Source organism: Cebus imitator, unplaced genomic scaffold (genome assembly GCF_001604975.1).
Source record: "Cebus imitator isolate Cc_AM_T3 unplaced genomic scaffold, Cebus_imitator-1.0 Scaffold6, whole genome shotgun sequence".
In the NCBI taxonomy this organism is placed as follows: Eukaryota; Metazoa; Chordata; class Mammalia; order Primates; family Cebidae; genus Cebus; species Cebus imitator.
In genome coordinates, this window is record NW_016107321.1 from 13,559,641 (window position 1) to 13,566,730 (window position 7,090).

General features: G+C 46.4%; 1 pseudogene; it reads left to right on the forward strand.

Moving 5' to 3' along the window:
- Positions 1–493: 493 nt before the first annotated feature.
- LOC108310732 lies at positions 494–2,201 on the forward strand (annotated as a pseudogene).
- The last annotated feature ends 4,889 nt before the right edge of the window (positions 2,202–7,090 follow it).

The following is a 7,090-nucleotide window of genomic DNA, read 5'->3' on the forward strand; positions in this document are numbered from 1 at the left end:
TATTGTACTCCAGCCTTGGGTGACAGAGATTCCGTCTCAAAAAAAAAAAAAAAAAAAAAATTGGAAAAAAAAAATTGGAAAAAAACAACAACCAAAAAACCCCAGTCCCTAATCAAAACTCCACCCACAGAAGATACTTCGGATACCTCATTTAATTTCTGTACTAGAGGGGCTGGGCGCGGTGGCTCACGCCTCTAATGCCAGCACTTTGGGAGGCTGAGGCAGGTGGATCACTTGAGGTCAGGAGTTCGAGACTAGCCTGACCAATATGGTGAAATCTCATCTCTACTAAAAATACAAAAATTAGCCGGGCATGGTTGCATGCACGTATAGTCCCAGCTACTTGGGAGGCAGAGGTTATGGTGAGCTCAGATTGCACCACTGCACTCCAGCCTGGGAGACAGAGGAAGACTCCATCTCAAAAAAAAAAAAAAATTGAGAGGGAAAGTGAGAGGGAGATGGACATTGAGAGAACGAGGAGGAAGGAGAGAAAATGGCGTCCATGGATTACGGTACCTATAGCCGGGATGCATCATAGCAGGGCTACAGTGCTTACACCTCCCAGCCCACTCAAGGATACGCACAGACCACCCAGGTATATGAGCAACAAAGCTATGGAACCTATGGACAGCCCACTGATGTCAGCTATTCCCAGGCTCAGACCGCTGCAACCTATGGGCAGACCGCCTATGCAACTTCTTATGGACAGCCTCCTACTGGTTATGCTACTCCAACCACTCCCAGGCACAGCCCGCCTGTCCAGGGGTGTGGCACTAGTGCTTTTGATAACACCACTGCTACAGTCACCACACCCAGGCCTCCTACGCAGCTCAGTCTGCATATGGCAATCAGCCTGCTTATCCAGCCTATGGGCAGCAGCCAGCAGCCACTACACCTACAAGACCGCAGGATGGTAAGACGCCCACTGAGACTAGTCAGTCTCTGTCTAGCACAGGAGGTTACAACCAGCCCAGCCTAGGATATGGACAAAGTAACTACACTTATGCCCAGGTACCTGGGAGCTACCTCACGCAGCCAGTCACCACATCTCCATCCTACCCTCCTACCAGCTATTTCTCTACACAGCTGACTAGTTATGATCAGAGCAGTTACTCTCAGCAGAAGACCTATGGGCAACTGAGCAGGTATGGACAGCAGAGAAGCTATGGTCAACAAAGCAGCTATGGGCAGCAGCCTCCCACTAGTTACCCACCCCAAACTGAATCCTACAGCCAGGCTCCAAGTCAATATAGCCAACAGAGCAGCAGCAGAGTTCATTCCGATGGACCACCCCAGTAGCATGGGTGTTTATGGGCAGGAGTCTGGAGGATTTTCTGTTCCAGGAGAGAATTGGAGCATGAGTGGCCCTGATAACCGGGGCAGGGGAAGAGGGGCATTTGATCGTGGAGGCATGAGCAGAGGTGGGTGGGGAGGAGGACGTGGTGGAATGGGTGCTGGAGAGCCAGGTGGCTTCAATAAGCCTGGTGGATCCGTGGACGAAGGACCAGATCTTGATCTAGGCCCACCTGTAGATCCAGATGAAGACTCTGATAACAGTGCAATTTATGTACAAGGATTAAATGACAGTGTGACTCTAGATGATCTGGCAGACTTCTTTAAGCAGTGTGGGGTTGTTAAAATGAACAAGAGAACTGGGCAACCCATGATCCACATCTACGTGGACAAGGAAACAGGAAGTTTCCAAAGGCGATGCCACAGTGTCCTATGAAGATCCACCTACTGCCAAGGCTGCCGTGGAGTGGTTTGACAGGAAAGATTTTCAAGGGAGCAAACTTAAAGTCTCTCTTGCTCGGAAGAAGCCTCCAGTGAACAGCATGCGGGGTGGTATGCCAGCCAGTGAGGGCACAGGGATGCCACCACCACTCCACAGAGCTCCAGGAGGCCCAGGAGGTCCTGGGGGACTCATGGGTCACATGGGAGGCCATGGAGGAGACAGAGGAGGCTTCCCTCCCAGAGGACGCTGGGAGGGAAGTTTGCCTGGAAAACAGAGTACAACCAGTGTAAGTCCCCAAAGCCTGAAGGCTTCCTCCTGCCACGCTGGTAGCATGCGGGGAAGAAGGGGTGGCCTCATGGATGGTAGTGGTCCCAGTGGAATGTTCAGAGGTGGCCATGGTGGAGACAGAGGTGGCTTCCATGGTGGCCGGGGCATGGACCGAGGTGGCTTTGGTGGAGGAAGATGAGGTGGCCCTAGGGGGTCCCTGGACCTTTGATGGAACAGATGGGAGAAGGAAGAGGAGGACGTGAAGGACCTGGAAAAATGGATAAAGGTGAGCACCGTCAGGAGCACAGACATCGGCCCTACTAGGTGCAGAGACCCCAGAGAGCTGCATTGACTGCCAGATTTATTTTTTAAACCAGAAAATGTTTTAAATTTGTAATTCCATCTTTATAATGTTGGCCACAACATTATGATTATTCTTTGTCTGTATTTTTCACCATTGGTGAAGAAACATTAATACAAGTTAAATGGTAGTGTGCAGAGCTTTTTTCCCGTCTTTTAAACATGGTTAAGACTTAACGATGGAAACCCCCTGGGAGCATGCTCAGTGTCATTATGGTGAACCAAGAAGGCCTCTAACTGTAACACTGTTCATGGTGGTTGTGATTTTTTTTTAAATAAAATTCCAAATGCTTATTTAAAAAATCTGTACTAGAGGATTCACTCATATTTTTATATAGAGATCACTGCTATGGGGCTTGCAGTGGGGGAGAGAGGTTGGGTTCAGCTCCCAGAGATCATTTTCTTTTTATTTAATTGATTGATTGATAGAAGAAATGATTTGATTGATTGAAGAAATCCAAATTGCTAGGATTACTGGCATGAACTGCCACAGCTGACCCCATTTTTTAAGAGATGGGGTCTCATTCTGTCTCCCAAGCTGGAGTGCAAAGATCATTTTCAATTGGCAAATGAAGTGATTAAAGACAGTGCCTGCTAGAAAGCTACACAAGCACTTACCCTCTTGTACAAATGTGTCCACAGTTTAACTCAGTAGCCCAACACCTTCAGAGTAATTCCTTAGTATAGAAATCCGGTAGTGTGTCCCCTCCATTTCCACCCCCCACCCCATCACATTTAATGAAGGATTTTTGTTAGAGAAGGCTTGCTGATATCCTGTCCTCAGAACAGTGTCATATTTGCCATGGGTTGGGTGTTTTGTGTGAGCCATCTCTGCTTCAAAAGGCCAGAGAGCAAGGATTTCACCAGACTCGCGCACACCACAGCATGTGTGACTATTTCTGCGCCTGCTTGCTCCTGACATTTGTGTCTGCTCAGAACCCTGGGGACCTCTTGGTTGCCTCTAATCCTGAGAAGCTGCTGAATTTCTCCCATCATCCTCCTACAATGCAAATCAGGTCATGTCAATTTCTCACTCAGAATTCTTCAGTAGATCCCTCCGCCCGCTCCCATTAACATTCAGAGTAAAATCCCAACTCCTGGCCTCCAGGATCTGCACCTGTCTTCTTCTCCCTTCTTCATTCTAATGTGGAAGCCCTTGAACCTGCCCATGCCTCTCCCACCTCCATACCTCCGCAGAAGCCATTTGTTCTGCCTACAAAGCTCTTCCTCTCTCTACATTCTTTTGCTTCAGAGAACACAGCTGAATTCAGGAACGGCAAGTCCTTGCCTAGAAGGATATCATCTGTGCCTGGAATTTTACCTTTTTTTCTAGCATACTTTCAGCAGTGAAAGCATCCAGTTTGCAGAGAAAGAAGAGTGAAGCAGACACAGTAGAGAGAAACAGAGATGACTTCTCAGAAGGAGGGAGAGAGAAACCCAGGGGGCAGCTGCCTTTGTTCGTAAACCAGTCCATTGCCCGGGTTTCTTTCCTCCTGGGAGGCACCTGAGCCTCGCGTTCTTGGGTTCTGGGAGCTGGTTGGGAAGCTCTTTTGTAGCCAACTGAGTCTTGACCAGGATACAGCTCTGCAGACTTACCCCTTTCCTGGTGGTGAGGCCAGTCCCCAGCCACCCTGGAAGACCTGCTGGGGTGAGCGAGGGGGAGCTGTGCTGCTCTCCACCCTCCCAGGGCTGGCTACCCAGGGTGGCAGCCTGCGCTCTCTGCTTTTGGAAGAACTGGTTTAGCAATCTGATATCTTAAAGTCAAATTAGGTAATCTGACGTTCAAGTCCACTCAACTGATCATCAAGAAAGAATGTAAAAGGCCAGGCAGTGGCCCATGCCTGTAATCCCAGCACTTCCGGAGGCTGAAGCAGGTGGATCACCTGAGGCCAGGAGTTCCAGACCAGCTGGGCAAACATGGTGAAACCCCATCTCTGCTAAAAATCCAAAAATTAGCTGCATGTGGTGTCATGCACCTGTAATCTCAGCTACTCGGGAGGCTGAGGCAGGAGAATCACTTGAACACGGGAGGTGGAGGTTGCCGTGAGCTGAGATTGTGCCAGCGTACTCCAGCCTGGGTGACAGAGCAAGACCCTGTCTCAAAAATAAAAAGAGAGAATGTTAAAAGCTGAAAGAAATGGCAAATAATTTCTTCAGGAGGAACATATCTAACCTCAAAAGACAAGAAGGAAGGATACCCAATGGAACAGCAGAAAGCATAAGAAATGTTTGCCATGGACAGGTTAAACTGAAATACCCAGTGCTAATTTAATACAGCCTCTCCTTGGGTAAGTTACAGAAAAGCATTTTGTTCTAGATTCTTCACTTGCATATGCTCCAACCTGAGGCTCTCCTTAGGAGCTTAGGTAAAACAGGAAATGTCAATAAGCTATACTTTGGGTTTTTAAGTTAATAACAGTAAGAAAGACCCAAAATAGGATTTTTTTTTTTTTTTTTGGATACAGGGTCTCCCTCTGTTAAGCAGAGGTGGCACCATCATAGCTCACTGCAGACTTGACCTCCCAGGCTCAAGTGATCCTCTCACCTCAGCCTCCTGAGTAGCTGGGACCACAGGTGTGCACCACCACACCTGGCTAATTTTTAAATTCTTTGGAGAGATGAAGTCTCACTATGTTGCCCAGTCTGGTCTCAAACTCCTGGGCTCAAACAATCCTCCTGTCTTGGCCTCCAAAGTGTTGGGATTACAGGCGCGAGCCACCTTGCCCTGCCCCAAAATAGGATCTTGAAGTCAATATGTATATTATTTTTGTCTTTTATAGTATTTTACATATTTACGAGGTACATGTGAGTATTTGTTACACACATAGAATGTGTAATGATCAAGTCAGGGTATTTGGGGTGTCCATCACCCCATGATGAGTATTTATTTTTTCTTTTTTGGGAAGTAGACCCTGAAGAGTGTTTATATTTCTGTGTGTTGGTAACACTTTCAGTCCTGTCTTCTAGGTACTTTGAAATATACAATATATTGTTGTTAACTATAGTTACCATTGTCTGCTATTGACCATTATAACTTATTTCCTTTATCTAACTGTATGTACCCATTAACCAGCCTTTCTTCATCTACCCTTTCCCACGCGAATACCCTTCCCAGCGCCTGGTATCTACCGTTCTACTCTCTTCCTCCACGAGATCAAGTTTTTTAGCTCCAACATACGAGTGAGAACACGCAATTTCTGTCTTTCTATGCCTTAGCTGCCTGGCTTATATTACTTAATGACATCCAGTTCCATCCATGTTACTGCAAATGATACGATGTCTATTTTTTTTTTTTTTGGGGGGGGAGACAAAGTCTCACTCTGTCACCCAGGCTGGAGTGCAGTGGTGTGATCGCTGCTCGCTGCAGCCTCACCTCCCAGGTTCAAGTGATTCTCCCAGCTACTCAGTAGCTGGGACTACAGGTGATCACCACCACACCTGGCTAATTTTTGTAGTTTTAGTAGACATGGGAGTTTCACAATGTTGCCCAGGCTAGTCTCTAACTCCTGACCTCAAATGATCTGCCCTCCTCAGCCTCCCAAAGTGCTGGAACTCTAGGCATGAGCCACCGAGCCCAGCCACAAATGATATGATTTCATTCTTTTTCGTGAACCAATAGTATTTCATTGTGTATATGCACCGCATTTTCTTTATCTGTTCATCCACTGGTGGATACTTAGGTTGATTTCATCTCTTGGCTATTGCGAATAGTGCTGCAGTAAACACGCAAGTACGGGTATCTCTTTGGTGTACCAATTTCTTTTCCTTTGGGTAAAATATTCAGTAATGGGATTGCTGGATTGAGTGGTGGTTCTGTTTTTAGCTTTTGGAGAAATCTGTATACTGTTTTCCGTAATGGTTGTACAACTTTACATTCCCACTAACTGCATAGAGTTTCTTTTTTTCAGCATCCTTGCCAGCATTTGTTATTTTTGGTCTTAATAATGTGATCACCTGATGGGTTCTTCCTGCCTGCTGCATAGACAAAACCAATTTGCTGAGACTGTGGTGTTGCAGTAAAGTAAAAGTTTAATTAACACAAGGCCAGCCACACAAAGGAACTAGAGTTATTACTCACACCAGTCTCCCTGAAAACTCAGAGGCTAGAGTTTTAATTTTTTTTTTTTGGAGACTGAATTTCACTCTTGTCTCCCAGGCTGGAGTGCAATGGCGCGATCTCGGCTCACTGAAACCTCTGCCTCCGGGGTTCAAGTGATTTTCTTGCCTCAGCCTCCCAAGTAGCTGGGATTACAGGCATGCACCACCACAACTGGCTAGAGGCTAGAGGCTAGAGTTTTAATGAATAATTTGGTGGGTGAAGACCTAGGGAATGGGTGCTGCTGATTGGTTGAGGATGAAGTAAGAGGGCTGTGGAAAATTGTCCCATACTGAGTCTGCTTCTCGGTGGCTAAGTCATGAGTCATGGGTCCAGGTTGGGTCAATTGGTTGTCAGAATGCAAAAGTCTGAAAAACATCTTAAAAGACCAATCTTAGGTTCTACAATAATTATGTTATCTATAGAAGCAATTTGGGAAGTTCATAAATTTTGTGACCTCTGGCATATGACTTCTCAACTACATTTTAGCATAATTCAGGCCCCTCCTGTAATCCTAATCTCACGGCCTTTCAATAGTTTTACAAAGGTGATTTTTGGCCCCTGAGCAAAGAGGGTGTTAGTTTTAAAACGGGACTATTATCATCTTTGCTTCAAAGTTAAATGTAAACTAA